Source organism: Gymnoscopelus braueri (assembly GCF_963280865.1).
Source record: "Gymnoscopelus braueri genome assembly, chromosome: 5".
Taxonomy (NCBI): Eukaryota; Metazoa; Chordata; class Actinopteri; order Myctophiformes; family Myctophidae; genus Gymnoscopelus; species Gymnoscopelus braueri.
This window is the reverse complement of record NC_137606.1, coordinates 10494433-10514420: the sequence shown is the minus strand read 5'-3', so window position 1 is coordinate 10514420 and position 19988 is coordinate 10494433.

Sequence of the window (19988 nt, the reverse complement as noted above, 5' to 3'; positions counted from 1 at the left end):
GCTCTGCCAAGTCTGAAGAAAGAAGCACGCAGAAGCTAATTTAACACAGGTTTTTTTGGGGGGGGAATAGCTGAGATTTATGCATTAAAATGTGAGTTGAATTAACACTCAAGATTATGCTGTGTAGCTGGTAAATGGATTATCTGTGTTTATAATTAGAAAGCAAGACTCAAACAACCATAATGTAATTAGTGTGGAAGAAATTTTGTCTTCCGCTAAACCTCTGGGTGAAAAACCTACTCCACACCGGCAGAAAAAAAAAACAGGCTGCAGATCTACAAACAGGCCTCTAGTAATAGACCCCAGAGACTCCGTTAAACAAAGTATATAAGGTGGTGGTTATAGTCTTTGATCATGGTGAATGTTAGCTAAAATGTCTTGAAGACAGGATGACTCCTTTCTTCAAGACAATGTAGCTAACATTCACGATTCAAGTTTTTTGGAAACAAAGTGAAAGCACTTTCAAAGTATAAGAAGATTAAGATGAATAATTATGTGCAGATACGTTGGATAGAGAGAGCAGAATGGAAAACCTTGCTTGGCTTCACCAAAACCAGAATCTACGGCTCATAACTGCCATTAGCAGTTTTTGCAGCAAATCCTTCACGAGCCAAACAACAGTGGCTGCCATTTGGTGTACCAAACCTTTTGAGGGGATTAGTGCAGGTTCTGAGAGCAGGAATAGGAACATTATTCTGTACATGCACATCCACATAAACGCACAACACTCCGTCAGTAACACCTCTCCCACACACTCGACACATGCATCTCCACACGCACGCACGCGCACGCACGCGCACACACACACACACACACACACACACACACAGAGCATGGACACTGATTATGAAAGCTGTCACAGCTATTAGCCAGCTACAGAGAAGTGATCCCAGAAGTCACCGAGGTAATCTCATTTATTCAGCGCCCACAAAGTACACCGGACAGAGCGACGGAACATGGTGTTTCATTTGGTGGCCAGCCAGCCAGCCACAGAATCATGGCAATTTGCTGTCACGGTTATTCTGGTCACAGACTATTATATTTGGTGTCTGCAGACTGTCAGCGGGCTGACGGCGCTCTGATTCAGGTTTGAATAATGCAAGACGATGACTATAATGGATGCATTGAACGGTGCATTGAAATAGGTGCGCAAAGGCAGGTGTGCGTGGGTGTGCGTGTGTGTGTGCGAGTGAACATGTGTGAAGAAAAGAGAGAGCCAATATCGATCCTTCATCAAACACAGTAATGATCGAACACACACACACACACACACACACACACACACACACACACACACACACACACACACACACACACACACACACACACACACACACACACACACACACACACACACACACACACACACACCTTTTCACAGCATTGAGGACACACCTGGTTCTGTGAGGACAGGAAACAAAGGCGAAGAGAGAAGAGCTGATGAACTGCTCTACAACCAAGCAAAATTATTGTTCTCTTATCCATGCATGGCTATAGCTATGCATGGCTATAGCTATACTGTCTCTGTCTCCACACACTTTGAATAATGCATGTCTGTGACAAAGAGGGAAGCGTTATAGGCCATTAACAACCGTGTAGCCAGGATGTAAAACCTTCTGTATTATGAAATAAAATAATTACAATCTCAGTTTATAAGCAAGTACCGTAGGAGGAATTTCACTGAGCTTTGCTTTGCTACAAGCACATTTGGTGAACACTTTCCTTTCTCTCATCGTTCTGTTTTTCCCCTTCACTCTCACTGACAGGCTGACCCCATGAAAAAAGAAAAAAAAACTCCCACACAGAGGGAACACGCTCAGACATGCACACATACATACGCATACACAGAAACACAAGCAAGGTACAGAGAGAAACATGGTGTATGCTGTTAAACTATTGCAGGTTGCATTGGATTGCCTACAAGCGTTCTTGTTCCTGCAACCCATCACCGCCCTTCACAAGCAGCATGCCAACTGTGTGCGCCGTTCAGACTGCAGAGAAGCTGGCAGTTCTCCCATGTTTTGACTTAAGTAGAAACTAATTCAAGGGGATCAATCAGCAAAAACCAAAAGCTAAAACATTGAATAGTATTCAAATGATATCCCAGACATTTTGTCCCAGACAGTTAACTGTAAGAACATCACTTGCAAAACAGTCTGATTTTCAGTGGTGTAAAGTAACTAAGTATATTTACTCAAGTACTGTACTTAAGTACAATTATGAGGTATTTTTTCACTTACAGTACCTCCAATACCTTTACTTCTACTCCACTATATCTCTGAGGCAAATATTGTACTTTTACTCCACTACAATTATTTGAAAACTTTACTAGTTACTGTAGATTTAGATTATTATTACAAAACATACCACTTCAGCCCTATATACATTTCGGCCATTTGGAAATAGCTGATCTACAAGCCCACAAAGCGTCGCGATGCCATGCATTGTGAGCTTGTAGATCTGCTATTTTCAAAGGATTTATATACATTTTATACATTTGAAAACTTGTCAAATGGGACATTCTACATGATGAGTACTTTCTACTTTTGGTACTTTAAGTACATTTTGATTCCAATACTTATGTACTTTTACTCAAGTACATTTTGAATTCCTGACTTTTACTTACTCTTAACAGAGTACTTCTACATTGCAGTATTGATACTTTTACTTAAGTAAAAAAATGTGAGTACTTTTTCCACCACTGCTGATTTTAAAGAGAAGTAAACATCTTTGCAACTTTGCAAATACAAGTTTAGCAACATTACATTCAGAAAAAACGTGTAAATTGTACACTGTACTAGTACAGTATATAACTTTGACCAATATAAAATGGAATATGTTAACCATTTTCAACGTAGCTTCCCTATTTTGGGAATGTCGGTAAAAAGTCAAATTAAATAATGATGTCCTTTTGCACCCTTAGACAGGTGCATACTAGAGAAGAGCCAATGCAGAGAACAGGAAAAAGTCCTGCACACAGTCTTCACTTACAGAAATATGTATTGCACAAACAACGTTTCTGTCTGACCTTCATCAGGTATTTGAATCAACTGAATAGACAGACGCATAAACAGAAAGCACAGAAGAGACCAGCCATGCTGGAATGTCTTGGGAAACGATGGTGCTGATTAAAAGACAGGAGGCGGAGCTGGAGGTTGCAGAATTGAAGATGCTTACGATTCTCATTAGTATAGGGAGGGACAAGATCAGAAATGTCAACATCAGCCCAGGTTAGAAGGTTTGGGGGATAAAGGAAGAGAGGCGAGGTTTGGAGATGAGTATGGAGGAGACGATGTGAGGGATACATTGGGTGAAGAATGCTGAAGATGGAGCTGCCATGTGCAAGAGAAGAGGAAGGCCCAAGAGGAGGTTTGTGGATGCGGTGAGAGAGGACTTCATGCAGGTGGCTGGAGTGACGCTGAGGAAGATGCAGAAAATGGAAACGGATGGAATAGGATGACCACTGATGGGAACTGGCCAATTAAAGAAGGTGGAGTTTTATTTTTTGGGACACAGAGTTGACTTTTTATGTTTTTTTTAATGCTGCACCAGGTTTTAATTTGTGATGTTATTACGGTATCCTGGCAGAATCTGTTTTGTTTGCATTCGTTTATCTGCTTGGAAGACTAACTTTGAGATCTGTGCCACCGAGCAAAGTAAGTCAATAATTAGGTTATTTTTTTGGATTAGCAATTTCTAATCAATGGAGCGTAATCTCTCACCAACTGGACTACTTTACATCATGACAAGGTAACTACACAAACCAAACCTCTAGGGGGTCCTCAGAGTTAATACAGGGGGTTCGCCAAATCTTTGTGTGATATGATTCTTTTTTTTAACCTTAACCACTTGAACCCTAGCATCCCTTTTCTGAGGAGAACTTTAGCCAAAAATAGCAGATCTACAAGCTCACAACGCCAGCTTGTAGATCGGCTATTTTTGGCAAAGAGGTATAGGTGCAGAGGGAAAAAAGAGCAGACCAAGTAAACATATAAAGGGGGTCCCTGCTTCATCTCTCGCTCACCTAGGGGGTCCTTGGCCTGAAAACGTTGAAGACCCCTGCTCTAGTGTCATTGCGCTTTAAGGTTATCAGGTATCCACATAACTGCTGTAGAGTATCAAAATGAGTCAATACCCATACAGCTTTTGAATCGGCTAGGTTACATTACTTGTTGTCTGTAATAGAAGCAGCTGTGCAGATATATACACGATTCAGTTAGTTCAGAATGCTGCAGCAAGGGTTCTCAAGTTTGAACACATTACCATCCTTACAGATTCATATTGGTTACCAGTGAAGTTTTGCATTGAGTACGTAAGTTAGCTAAGTCTTTGAATTGACTGGCACCCCAATGCATTAATAATCTTCAGACCCACTATGATCCATACATCCGCTACAGTCAGAAGCAGCAGATTTACTAGTAGGACATACTGTAGGATAAAAATTCAGCAGCTGTTGGACTTTTTCATATCAACGCCTGGTACAGTTCAAGTCACAGATATTATCCACTTTTAACACCAGATTGAAGTAAAGTCTATAGCCAATAATAGTAATTATTGGCAGCAGTTTATGAATGACACTGTTGTGACTTTTTTTTTAACAGCCAATAAAGTATCCTATCTATGTAATTGTACATACATTTACATGTTGATTACCAATTGCTTTACATTTCTTTTAGTATTGTACAAGCATGAAGAGTAAGCCTTTATTACGATGCAATGCATTGCTTTGCTCGTACAACATGTTGCTTCCCAACCAACACGCTCGATCAGCGTGTTCAAGTTCTGGTACCCAGCATTGGCTGGGTGATCGAAATAGGCTCTCTCAACCAGTGTTGATTTTGTCGACTAAAACCATGACGAAAAATGTTGGTCGACTATCTTTTTTCACTGACGAAAGCTAAATAAAAGCTAAATAAAAACTAAGCTACGATGACTAAAACTAAGACTAAATATATGGACAATTTCGAAAACAAATAAAAAGACTAAAATGTTAGTGAGGGACTAGTGGAGAAGAGATCCAGTAGAACTAAAAGACTAAAAGTCATTTTATGTTTGGTTGCGCTCGGGTGTTGTGAGCTTGTAGATCGGCTATTTTCAGCATGCAACCAAGTGTAAAATCAGCCATTGCAACGCCATCAACGCACCGCCAGAATACATGTTAGTCGACTAAATCAACTGTAGATTTAGTCGACTATAATCTTATATTTAATCATCTAAAACTAAACTAACAGTAAACCATTTCAGATGACTAGAATATGACTAAAACTAAATGGAATTTGATTCAAAAGACTAAAACCGACTAAAACTGAATCAAAATTTGCTGTCAAAATCAACACTGCACTCAACCTCTCCCTCCCCCCTCTCTCCCTCCCTCTCTCCCGGGTGGCCTTACACAGGGCTTTAAGCTGTGGGCTGCAGCCATCAGGACCTGAGGAAACTGGGGGGGGGAGGGGGGGGTAGCGTTTCTACGTGATACGGTTGACCTTTTTGCATTTGCGGCACCCCCCCGGCACACCTCTGAATAGAGGCCTGTCAATGTGCCATTCCAATTTGGGATTGATATATGGCATTTTTTGTGTAGCCATCTACAGTATAAGATTGTCGGTGTGACTGTGTTTGTGTCTGTGTGTCCGGAGATAATCTCGCAAATCTCACATTACATCATAGATATGTCATAGACGAGTGATGTCATAGATGATGACTTACATCACTGTCTGGCCACATGAAATCTGAGATCCACATTGGGTGTAAAGTAACTAAGTACATTTACTCAAGTACTGTACTTAAGTACAATTTTACTTTGTCGATTTTGATTATTATTACAAAACATACATTAACCACTTCAGCCCTATATCGGCCATTTGAAAATAGCAGATCTACAAGCTCACAATGCGTCGCGATATGACATCGCATCATTTGAAAACTTGAGAAATGGGACATTCTGCACAAGGAGTACTTTCTACTTTTGGTACTTTGAAGTACATTTTGATACCAATACTTTTGTTGTACTTTTTTTTGTAAATTTAGAATTCTGGACCTTTACCTGTAACAGAGTATCTTTATATTGCAGTATTGATACTTTTACTTAAGTAAGAAATGTGAGTGCTTTTTCCACCACTGGTCATTTCACATGATTTGGTTATTTGTAAGAGGTATAGGACCATCCCACAAATTCTGGAAGCCAATTGCAGGCAGGGGGCGGGTTCAATCCTGTGCCGAGTCATAGCTATTCACCCGTTTCCTACATAGACATATAAAGGTAGACGCCTCCTTCGGCTCTGAGGCATTGGTATCTCGGGCGCCATTTTAGCGTAGGAAAGCTGTAGGCAAGCTTCCGCGTGTGTCACAGAAGGGGGCGTTCGGTAGGCCAATCAGAGCCAGGTGGGGCGGGTCTTTTTGTAACCCAGGAACATGGTAAAAAAGAACTTGGCAAACTCCACACTCTGGATTTGTGCAATAATAAATCTCTTACTTGTCTTTTACTGTTTTACAGTTTAAACAGGTTCCTAGAGACATGGTCAGTTCGTGTTCAGCTAGTAGTATAGTATTATTTCATCATTATTACCATTATGATATACTGCTCTGTGACTTTGGAATTATATGCTTTTGGCTGTCTTGGAGTATTTGTTTTATATGTTATGCTTTCAGTGCCATTAAAATATGGAACACAGACATTTCATTTGTAGTTGCTGTTTTTGTCATTTGAAAAAAATCTCAAATTAACAATTATTTCAGTCTTTCAAAGTTGATAGCTCTGTTCTGACCTGAATAGCTAACATTAAGGATGTTGGATAAAGGCAATTCTGCAATGTGGCCAGCACATTTCATGTAGTCTGTCAGTGAATGGAGACAAAAATATTTTGTGACTATTACTGTTACTTGAAAGTATTTTTGTATGAAAATATGCAATTTAGATGTAACCAAATATAGGCCTACACCTACTGGATCCATCCATAACTCCATGTCTCGCATTTATGACAAACTTAACCGCTTGAAAATAGGTTGAACATTCAGGGAGTTCTGATGATTTTAATTGTGGAGAGACCGTCTGCTTCAATGGACATAAATGCATTAGAACAGTGGTTTTCAACCTTTTTCATATCAAAGTTAATTATTTATTCGCCATTTGAGCCACGGAACACCGTTTGATGAGCTTCAGCCTCTCAGATCCAAAACTTAGAATCGTTCGATAAGATGCTGTCAAAATAACAATTATTTACGCTCTCTATGTTAAGACTGAGTTGTGTTCAGAACCCAAATGCAACCACTCAGGAGACAGGAAATGGTTAATGCCTTGCAAGGCGTTTTAATAACCAAAATAACACAAAAAAGGAACATGTATAGATATATCTATATAAATCTACATGGATATACATATAACTAGTGGCACAAATATATATGTATATATGTAGATATTATATAATATAAAACTATACTTAGGGAGAGTCCATGAGAGTAGTCAGAGTCCAAGCATGTGGTCGGTAGCCAAACAAACGATCCAGAGGAATGGTGGTGGCAAGCAGGGAGTGGCACTGCAGATCTGGAGTGTGACAAAAAACAAGCGATCAGAATGATTGCAGCAAAACACAGAAAATAGCTCTACAGGGTACGGACAGCAACAATGTAGGCTTCAGCTATACTTGCCAGGTAATTCTGTGGGAAGATCTGGCAAGGGGCGGAGTCAAGGCAGGGTTCTTGAAGACTCTGGTGATGATGGGAAAATGGAAACAGGTGTGCAGTGCCACACCCAGTCAGCTTGCCACAGGGAGGAGAATGATGAGGTGAGCCTGAGTGTCTAGGTGGAAGAGTGAGAACGGCGCACTGGATTGTGCACAGGAACTCCAGACGTGGAAGGTGGAGGTGAAGGGTTCGAAACCGTAACACTCTAATTGTGTACCTGTATAGTAAGTAATGCAGATGTTTAACAATTTGACTCTTGAGAGTGTGAAATGTTATACTCAAGATTTAAAGAAATATAAGGGTCCATTTGGTTATCAACTCTCCATCATTTAGCTGGGGACCACCTGGAACCCCCTCAAGGACCACTGGTGGTCCCCGGACCACTGGTTGAGAACCACTGCACTAACAAGTCCCGGAAAAGACGCACTGTGATTGGCCAGTAGTCAACGCGCGCTGTGAGCGCTGTGATTGGCCAGTAGTCACTTTGAGTCTCAGTTTGCCTACGCTAAAATGACGGCCGCGATACCAGTTGCTCCAACGAACTGCAGAGGCCAATGAGGTATCTAGGTTTCTATATCTATGGTTTCCTATAGGCTGTGTGTTTTCCACTTCCTGTCGATTTGATCCAATGAAATCCAATGAAACTGGTCAGATGACCAATGATATCCAATGAAATCGACAGGAAGTGGAAAACACACAGCCTAGGAAACAGGTGAATAAGACAATAAAAATGGTACCCAATGCCTCCTTGCTTGGCACTCAGCATCACTGGTTGGCTGGATTGGGGGGTATAGGCCTAAGTCCCATGCGATGAACTATAGCGTCATGCCCAGGGGTGTGCTATGTGCTCGACATCAAGCTGCTTCATGCTGCGGAAACGGGAGATAGGCTACTGGCTGGTTTCCAAGGCTACTTTATAACATTCCAAAAACATTTTGTTAAGGTACTAATTTGAATGCCAATCCTCTAAAGATGGCAACGGAGATAGAAGTTTCCCCTCAATAACCATCTGGATGCCCTTTTGTCAATATTACAACCCGTCCCTCGCTATTCTTTTGAGAATCAAGACAGAAGGTACTGACAGATGGTCCCTCATAGTTTTTTTTACATCATGGACAAAAAATTAGTTGAGAACAACAACAATTTTGATTAAGTGAGCTTGGTTAGCTCCCGGTTTTGCTTTAGTTTTGTTTACACAATGACACAACATAAAACCAAAGTGCCATAAAACACTGATGAAATGAAAAAAGGAAATACAGACAGATGAGAAGAAATGTATGTTCTGCATAGTGGTCAATGGGTTTTGAGAGAACACATCACATCAGAGCAAACAATAGACATCATGTCATATCAGAACAAGCAATCAAAAAAAGGAACTTCGCAAATATGAAGCTGAAAACCAGATAATGAGCATGACTGCATAAAAGATGAAAAGTAAATGGTGGTCTTTAAAGAACCCCTTCCACCATTAAAATTGTGTCTCCATATAATTGATCCTAATGCTCATTATAATAAGGTACCATTTCCTCTCCTCTGAGACGCAGTGAATAGACAAAGAATGTACAATATTATAATGAGCATTAGTGAAGACAGGTTGGAAATGGGTGAAGTGGTCCTTTAAGTCAGTGGTTCTCAAACTTTTTCGTGCCAAGGACCCCCAAATTGATAAGTATGTGACCCCCACCTGGAAATATGTTGTGCCAGGGACCCCCAGAAGCAAAGATTTTCGTAAAAGAAATAGCCTAAAAAAAAATTAAAAAAATAGGGATCATATTTTTGAATAGCCAAAGTATAAATTACGGCTAAAGGGGTTAAAATAATAGTGACTCTTTATTAACTAATTTTGCTGGGGACCCCATGGCAACCCCCCCAAGGACCCCTGGGGGGTCCCCGGACCCCACTTTGAGAACCGATGCTTTTAAGTGGTTATAAGTGCTTGGTTTCTCAGATATAGGCTCCCAGCACACAGCAGAACTAATATCGCTGGATGCTGCATTGCTGTTTTCACTGCTGCATGATGATGAGTCAGGGAGAGCGACTTCTCTCTGAACTGTATTTGGATTAGAAACTTCCTCTGTTGCCTTTCAATCCTCCCAAGCTTTGAATTCAACCCATGTTTCAATGCAGTATTATACTGGGGCGGTAATTATGGGATGCAAAAGGTCACAGCTAATTAATCCGAAATTGTGTTGTCTGTTGGCCGCCGTCCTAAAAAAATATCTAGTCGTGACAGACTGGGCTCAGAATTTAAACTTGAACCCTAGCAATCCCAATACGCTTGCAGATCAAACTATTTACAGTGAGTAGATTTGGTGTAGAGGGGGAAAAACGAGCGGACCAAGTACAGAGGCGACCCCGGTATAAAGTTGACTAAGTATTGAGGGTTTAAGTGGTTGTTATGGCCCCGAAAGTTACAATAGTGATGTGACTGGATAAGAAAAAAGAATAATCCAACCTGTGCCTGAACAAAGACAGTGTAGTGTGTTGGACCAAAGCCAAGACACACGGCACATGCTCACAATATGTTGACATTAGATGCCGTAGATCAGCGCTACTCAACCCGCGGTCCGCGGGCCGCATGCGGCCCCAACGCAGCGTCTCTGCGGCCCCTCATGGTCAAACCAAAAACATTATAAAAATAACTAGTCTCCGCCAGGTCAGGTAGGCTATTGTGGCCTCCTGGTGGCGCTATAATAGGCCAATGTGAAAAGGGTGCCATTTGTTCTTAGGCCTTGCACGACAATTGGACCCTGACTGCATTCATGATTTGAGGCATTTTGTTTGAGGCATTGTGCTAAATTAGACCTGCTGGTGGCGCTATAACAGGCCAATGTTAAAAGGGTGGCATTTGTTCCTCAACATAGTGTGAATGTGCATGCAAAGTTTGACCGCAATCGGACGGTGCGTTCATGATTTGCGGAATTTTGTTCAAAACAAGCCAATAATGCAAACTTTAGATGTCAATATTAGCCAATCAGGAATTCAGGATAGAATATGAAAAATCAAACACATCCGTCTTGATCACATGACTATAGAGATCATGTGTACCGATTTGCGTGAAATTTGGATAAAATCGGAAGGAGTAGTATAAAATACTACTCCTTCCAATTTGCGTGAAATTTGGATAAAATTGGAAGGAGTAGTATAAAATAATGTGTCGACCTCCTGGTGGCGCTTTAAAAGGCAGATGTGAAAAATGCAGGGCAATGGTTTTTTGTTGACCTCTAGGGTGTGTGCATACAAAGTTTTACACAGATTGGTGCAGTTATAGGTAATAACACGAATCGGCCTGTTATAGCGCCACCATGAGGCTGATTGGAAATTTCTTCCTCGGCCTAATGGGAATATGCGTGCAAAATTTCAAGGAAATTGCATGCTGTGTTCATGATTTGAGGCATTTTGTTCAAAACAGAGCACTCCTGCAAACTTTGGAAGACATTTTTAGCCAATCAGGATGGAATAAGAAAAATCTGAAAGACCCGTTTCCTTTAATGACTTTAGAGATACTGTGTAGCGATTTGCGTGATTTTTGGAAAAAATCTGTAGGAGTACTGTCAAAAAATATGTTTTGCACAATTCGGCCTCCTGGTGGCGCTATAAAAGGGCCATGAGAAATATTTGGGGCAGAGGTTCTGAATTGGCATCCAGGGAGTGTGTGTGCACAGTTTCGCTGCGACCGGGCCAACGGTGCCTGAGATTAGCTGCTCACAGACAGATGGACGGACGGACACACGGACACACACACGGACGGACGGACAGGGTGAAAAACATACTCTCTCGCCATGCCTTTCGGCCTGGCGGAGACAATAATAATAATTTTCAAGCACAGGATAAAAATATACATTTCCGTTCAAATATATGGGTTGCTAAAAAAAAATTCAAAAACAAACTCACAGACAGACAGACATACATACAGGTGCGTCAATTGTTACAGGTATAATGCATAGTTTTCTATGCATTTCGTTTTTTGGGGGGGGGGGGTTTGACCCCCAATTTTTTTCGGCCGCACGGCTTCGCCGCGCGCCCAGGATAGGTGTCCCTTAATTCAATCTCTGGGAGTTGGCAACCCTAACCTTGCCATACCTTAGCTTTTGCTGAACTGATGCCACTGGACACACACACAAAATAAACAGGTACAGCGAAAAGAATATGATGTCAAAATGTACATTTTCTTATAACAATAGCAATGTGTAGTGTGTGTTACAAAATAAAAAATCCAAAATAGGACCGTCATTTTTAGCTTGCAGCCCCTTGGACTTTTGGTATTTTGCTGAGTGGCCCCTGAGCCATCTTAAGTTGAGTAGCCCTGCCGTAGATTAACTGGGGAATGAGAGGCAGAAGTCTTCTTAAATGTTGACAACTTCGGAGAGAACTTAATGCACAGCACCATTCCTTTAGGAATGTTTCTCTTCCCCGTGACAGCAGTATATACTGTATGTTGATTTATTTGTTTTTATAGCTCTATAGCTGTCTTTTCCCCCTTTAATTACTTGTATTACGTATTCTCCTGAATGTCTGAAGAAGGCAAACAAAAATACGTTTTACTCTTATGTGCCTGCAACACAAGATGAAACAATAAAGATCACGTTGAACCTGAACCAAACAAATAGCAATTTTCATGTAAGACGTACATTTTCTTCTTTTTATCCCGCCTTTTTCTTTTTTCTCGTGGGAGGCTGGTAAATTTAGCCTGGCCTGTAATAATTATCATTCCTGAATAATCCCCTGTTCTCAGCATCATCACATCCCTGTGATGAACAGCAGGTTGCAGGTCCAACCACCTGCTCTGTTGGAGATGCTGCTCTCAGGCTATAGACACCATCAAGGTGTCAATCACACACACACTCCCACAATGGTGTCTTTGGCATTCCTTAGACCGTGTGTGTGTGTGTGTGTGTGTGTGTGTGTGTGTGTGTGTGTGTGTGTGTGTGTGTGTGTGTGTGTGTGTGTCAGTGTTGATTTCGTCGATTAAAACCATGACGAAAAATGTTCGTCGACTGCCTTTTTTCACTGACGAAAACAAAATAAAAACAAAATAAAAACTAAGCTATGATGACTAAAACTAAGACTAAATATACTGACAATTTCGTCAACAAATAAAAACAAGACTAAATGTTAGTGAGGGACGAGTGGAGGAGAGATCCAGTAGAACTAAAAGTAAAGTCATTTTATGTTTGTTTGCGCTCGGGTGTTGCGCTCTGAAAATAGCAGATCTACAAGCGACGCGTTGTGAGCTTGTAGATCGGCTATTTTCAGCATGCAACCAAGTGTAAAATCAGCCATTAAGATGCCATCAAGGCACAGCCAAAATACATTTTAGCCGACTAAATCAAATGTAGATTTAGTCGACTATAATCTTATGATATTTAGTCGACTAAAACTAGACAAAAACTAAAACATTTCAGATGACTGAAATATGACTAAAACTAAATGGAATTTTATTCTAGAGACTATGACTAAAACTAACACGTGCGCGCGTGTGTCACATTAGATCTATGGAATGTCTCATGTCTGCTATGCTTTATCCCCCGATCCAGTAGATGTCCTCCGTGCGTCTCCCTCACGCTGTATGTCTTTCCCCGCCATTGGTCTTCAATACTTCTCTGTGTGAACCTGATTTATATTTCGTGGTACAGTGCGACGATCTCGCTAGCCGATCCACAAGATTGTCCATGAGATTGTAAATGTAGACGGGCATAAATTAAGCATTAGTCTGTGCCCCTTGCTTGTTTGTAAAGTTTCTTTGCCAGCGGCTAGAAACCGTGTGAAGTTTATAATTTGCTTTCTACCCGTTTACCTGTTCCTGTGTGTGTTTGCAAATTAACCCATTAAGACCTGAGGCCGGATTCTACAAATGTCTTCTAAATCGGTTTTCTGAAAAACCTATGTGTCTATATCAGTAGTGCTCAAACTCTTTCATGTCAAGGACCCCCAAAATTCTGTGTTTGGCCACCGACCCCGATCTCAAAAATATTTTGGTCCAGGGACCCCCAGAAGCAAAGATTTGAGTTAAAAATGTTTGCTTTAAAAAAATATGTATATTCAAAGATTTGCACACATCTTCAAGATTTCTTTTTTTTTTTCAGATTTACAAGCTCATAGTGCGTCACTTCGTGCCGGGCTATGAGCTTCAAAGTCTTGTATAACTGTTATTTTTGAATAGCCAAGTATAAAGAACCAATGTTCTATACAAAATATATATATATAGCTAAAATCTCAAATGAAACAGAGTCTTTCCCGGTTTTAATTGGTTAAAGAAGAGTTAATCCTCTCTGTTCGGCCCTCTTCCTTTGTCTGAGACTGCTCTTGGGTCTGATTTCCTGTCCTTGTCACAGACAAATTAAAGGGCAGACATGTCCCTCCTCTCAGGGAAGAGTCAAGACTTTCTGTCTGCCTGCCAGCCTGTCCATCTGTCTCTGCTCACCAGTGGTGGAAAAAGTACTCAAATTCTTAAGTAAAAGTACCAATACCGCTATATAGAAATACTCTGTTAGTAAAGCCCAGAATAAAAAATTTACATGAGTAAAAGTACAAAATAATTGGCATCAAAACGTACCTAAAGTACTAAAAGTAAAAGTGCTAAAATATTTGAAAATAGCAGATCTACAAGCTCACAACGCATCGCGATGCGACACGTTGTGAGCTTGTAGATCTGCTATTTTCAAATAGCCTAGGTATAAAATAGGGCAAAAGAGGTTCATGTATGTTTCATAATATCATAATTTATATCAGAAAAGTAACTAGTAAGGGACCAGTCGAAATTTACAGAAGGGGGTCCCTGGAGGAAAATAGGGGAGGGTCATGCCTTTCTAATTTTGGTCCAAGGGAGGGTCAGGTAATTTTACTTTGAATCCAATGGAGGGTCATGCAATTTTGAATTAATAAAATAGTCCGTTTTTATATACCTTTTTAGTACAGCAGAACAGTGGTCAATGACCCCTCTCTATTTCAAAGGATACAAAGGATTCAAGTAACACCTTGGTCTATTTAGAATCAATGACGGTGGTTAACAAGCCATCAACGCACAAGCCAGTGTGAATGACCCAGTCAAATCTATTCAGCGTCTTAACAATGGTGGTTGAACAATTGAGCAAAACTTCAACAGGCGTTATAGTCCGTGAGCCAGGACCCGAAATATGGGGTCATCAGTATCATCTGAGGGGAATAATTCTCATAGTGTTTTTTGGGTAGGTATACACCCCTAGTGATAGGAAAAATGTGATAGCCTTACATTGGTGGTAGCTTTCTGTGTGTTATCACTCATGCCAAAACACAGTTTTCAAAATCCGAATGAAGCATTCTACTTCAAACTGCTAGTTCTCTTTTATTATTGACCCTCTCTCTTTGAAAAATGGTTGGGATAAAGCTCAGACTATATATTGTTCAGTAAGGTTGTTAAAATTAGCATATCTAGATTTGTTTTCTATTACAGGCAGTGACAGCATAGTTACTATATAATTATGACATAAGATGTACTTCTGGTTTTCATGAAAGATGGACAAAGGTTTTCTTTGTAAATTACCTAAAGATCCATTTAGATAAGAATAAAATGTATACTAGGCTACTATTTAGAATGGAGAAATGTTAGTGACTCACTCAGGGTCCCAAATTAACACCCACCAGTACTGCAGTATTTGCAGTCAAGACAATGCTATAGGAACCCAAATGTGGGTAAATATAATATTTGGTGAGTAAATTATGGAGACCATCCACCACTCTGGACGTTATGTATTTCCTAATATACTACTGTAGATCTGCTGTGCTGCTTGTTGTTGTAGCACATCTGGGGTAACTAGATTAGGCAGGGGACCATAGCTATAAAATGACTTGAAGTTGGTGGCCACAAGACTGTGAGAAAAATAGTTCATAGTTAACCGTTTAGCCGTAAAGCGTTAAGAAGTGTAAGTGAGAATATGTCAGCATCACAGCCTTAAACATGTACAGTTGTTAGTAGTATTGGTGTATAAAGTACTTGAAGACCATACTTGAGTAAAGGTACAGATATCTTACTTGAAAGATATTTTACTCAAGTAAAACTCAAAAGTCACCCATAAGAAAATCACTTGGATCACAGTGTTCAAGCAGCTCACATTATGTACTTTCACCATTACATCATTACACCAAAGAAATAATTATTCTTCTGCATCCATTAGCTAGTTTTACACAGTATGATTCATTCATCCTCAATAGTGTCCTGGGATGAATGATGGTCTAACTCTGAACTGATTGGATCATTGTTAGAGCTTGTGCCCTTATCATCAGCGGGATGCTCAAAAACACAACAAAAAATAATCTTCACCTCGCCAGCCTGCTTTCACTTTTCTTCTCACAAAGACGTTTCCATGGCAGAGACGGAGTGACCTAGCTGCATGCACCGAACACTGAAATATCTAATTCCTAATTTTTCAATATCCAAATCAAAGCCTGTGCACTATAAAGGACGGGCACAGAAATGATCCTTTCAAACATCAAAATAGATGAATGCAGTATGAAGCAAGCCCTAGTAAGTTATCATAATGGAATATGACCATTGTTGTGTCCTATATAGCAGTGGTTCTCAAACTGGGGGTCGGGACCAGGCACTGGGTTAGATATCAACTATACTGCACATGGCCAGCACGGAAGAAGTACTTCATCATGTGCGTCATGTGAGAAAAGGTGATAAGTTAATGTCAATGTGTCTCCCTGAACATTCAAACTGATGGGTGTAAAGTGTAGGACGAATGAAGTTGTCTACCCACTGTCAGCCAGTAGGATGGAGATGCGCAGTGTCCAGGTAGGCCACTGCTGTATCTGTTCAAATGTCTTTGGCCCATTTGATAGAAATCACTTCAAGAGTGCTGCTGATACACTCAGGACTTACCACTGAACTTGTCTGTCAGCCCCCCATATGCTGCAACCATATGCATTTCCAGTGCTGAACCTTGCATCAGTTTTGCAATGCAGCTGAGGAATTACTGTATAACATGCATCCCACCAGGATGCACAATTACATTATAGAGCTGTTCTGGCTGATTCCAGCATACCTGCAAGGTGTCAACAAACGGCTCCATGTCAATCGTGAGGTGAATACCGTACATGTCAACCAGTGACCATATATATATCTGCTGCCTGCCTGGATATAAGGTCCACTGGTTGGATGATAAGGTGCGAGAGAGACCTTGACCTGACCTTTAGCACAAAGACTGACCGGCAAGTAAAAATATAACATTAGAAATAGATTCTATACCTACAGTATGAACAACTATTGTACACCAACACCAACACAGAGATATCCTCCTTTAAGTGTGTTATTGTTGCTCATAGTATTCCATACACCAGATAGATTACAATGACCAATTTATAACTGGATATTCATAATCATTTGGAGTGATTCTGTGCATGTGATTAATTTGGAGCTATATGGACAGTTGTGTATAAATACCAGCCCAGCTCCATAAGTAAAACCAGAATCATCAGGCCATAATTGATGGCCTATAGCCTAATTTGTTTTATGTAGGCAACAGTGTAGTCACTGTATGACTGCACTGTCACTGTCATGTTGTTGTATTTGATGGGGAGGGTTTTTAAATAAAAAAATAATTTAAAAAATATTACGATACAGTATGACATCATGACAATACCTATCATCACATTTTAATATCAGATAGGGTATATCGTGAGACAATATATCGTGACACTCCTGGGGAGGGTTAATCTTTTTTTTTTAATCACTTGGGGAGGGTCATTGATTGATTTTTTTTGTCAAATGGAGGGTCATGGCATTTTATATCAGGGCACATACATTTTTCTCCAGGGGTACACTTCTTTAAAAATCGACCTGTCCCTAACTAAAGTTTTCAAATAAGTGTAGTGGGGTAAAAGTACAATATTTGCCTCTGAGATGTAGTGGCGTAGAAGTAAAAGTATTGATAATTGAAAATACTCAAGTAAAGTACAAAGACCTCAAAATTGGACTTAAGTACAGTACTTAAGTAAATGTACTTAGTTACTTTCCACCACTGCTGCTCACCCCATAGTTCTCAGGGTGAATGTGTAAACCTGTACACGTTGTACTTGCTGCATCAAGAGACTCAAAGGAGGAACCTGTGGAGAGAAGTAATGCCATACACGTGCCCTCTTACATCAGCAGCCATGCTAGGAGAGAGGGGAGACAGAGGAAACCTTGGGTCTTGTGGAAAAAATATTTTTTGTGTTTTCTAATGAATAATTGAGGGTTTTTTTAAGCATATTGTACCTACAGTAGGCCTGTCACAAATATTACATAATTGTCTAATCGCAATTATTTGAGATACAGTGTAATCACAATTATTTGTGTATAATTGTCTACATAATTTTCACACATTTTCAAATATTAAAAATAGCAGAAATTGCAGATCTACAAGCTTAGAACACGTCACTTCGTGAGCCCTACACCCTTGCCGAGCTGCAAATCCGGTACCACTTAAAACCCTCTAGAATTGGTAAAACGCACCTGTAAAGAACAACTTTTTTTCACTCTCTAAATCTCTTTAGATATCTCAAATATAAAGTGTTGAAATATGGAGATTGAAGGTTTCTGCCGGTTTCTGGTTTTAGACATTTCTACTGTGCAGGTAGAAAAATGTGGTTTTAGAAATGTGTTGCGTTTGTGTGTGTTTCAAACAAAAGTCAATAGTTACCTACAATATCTTTTTTTGGGGGAAAGCTATTCCATGGAAAATGCAGTCAGATACATTTTTCTCTTGCATCTATACTGTATATGCGTCCATGTTTTCAGCGATTACGGTAGAGGGCGCTCTTCGCCAACCTATGAACGACGCCTCGATTGCGAGAGAAGGATAGAACGAGAAATGATGTCATCCCGCCAAAAATTACCCTGTCGACTCCAATGTTATGTGATTTAGAAAAACACATCTAGCTCGGATTTCTTCTCCCAGACTGTGTTATTTTGTGAAAACAAAGCCATATTCAACTGCCGATTACAACAGAACGGACGATCGTGGATACAATGTTTTTGTTCCGGTGGATAGAAGAGACCCTCCCCCTCCCCCAGACAGTCTTCTGTGGGTCTCCATGGATTGTTGAAATAAGGTAAAAACGCTGGAAGAGGCGGATGAATTAATTAACCCATTTAGACCGGGAAAGAATCGGTGTAATTTTTTTATTTCTTTATCTATTCAAAAATAGCAGATGCTTGTAGATCTGCCATTTGTTTTAAATCATGATTTTTTTTGCAAATCTTTGAATATATATATTTTTAAAGCAAACATTTGTAACTCAAATCTTTGCTTCTGTGGGATTCTACAGATGTATAAATCCTACAGTTTTTTGAAAAACGTATGTTACTATATCAGCGGTGCTCAAACTTTTTCATGTCAAGGACCCCCAAAATGTATGTATGTAATATGTATTTGGCCGCGGACCCCCATCTCAAAATATGTCGTTCCAGGGACCCCCATGAAGCAAAGATTTGAGTCACAAATGTTCCCTTTAAAAAAAACTATATATTCAAATATCTGCACAGAATATGGAATATTTTTCAGAAATAGCAGCTCATGCCGCGGCATGAGCTGAGCTTGTATATCTGCATTTTTTGAATAGTCAAAGAAATCTTAAAATGACACAGATGCTTTCCTGGTCTTAATGGATTAAAATGAATGAATACCTGGCAGTGAATGTGTTTTAATGGTGTTACAGAATGTACAAATTCCCACCTGGACTGGCCTGGTCTGTTGGCTGCTGAGCAGCAGCAGCAGCACCGGAGGATTAAAAACTATCTCGCTCGAGGGCACCTTGTTATTTAGGTGTGGATATTCAAATGAGAGTTCAAAATGAGTGCCTTGAGAAAGACCCGGAGGTTCATTGGTTTCAAAAAGCAGGGCAGGTTTTTGCTCGACATCGCCCTACATCACCTCCAGACAGCTCCAACTCAATCACACCGGGGAGCTGCCCGGTGTAATCTCTGCGTTTGTACTCTGGGCCACTAAAGCAGCTCTGGCGGGGCTGGAGGTTAAAGGGATACTTCACTTTAGGGCCGGGGAAACATTTAAAAAATATATTAAAAATAAATGAAAAAAGTTATGGAAAATTCATGGCCCCCTCACGCATTAGTAGGACACTCTAATGCGTGAGGGGGCCATGAATTTTCCATAACTTTTTTCATTTATTTTTAATATATTTTTTAAATGTTTCCCCGGCCCTAAAGTGAAGTATCCCTTTAAGTGTTTTTCAAAAGGGCGCCTTAACATTAGTTCTTGAGGGAGGGAGAAGGGTTAGTCTTACACTTTTTCCCCACTTATAGATTTTTCAGCCTGTGAATTCAGACC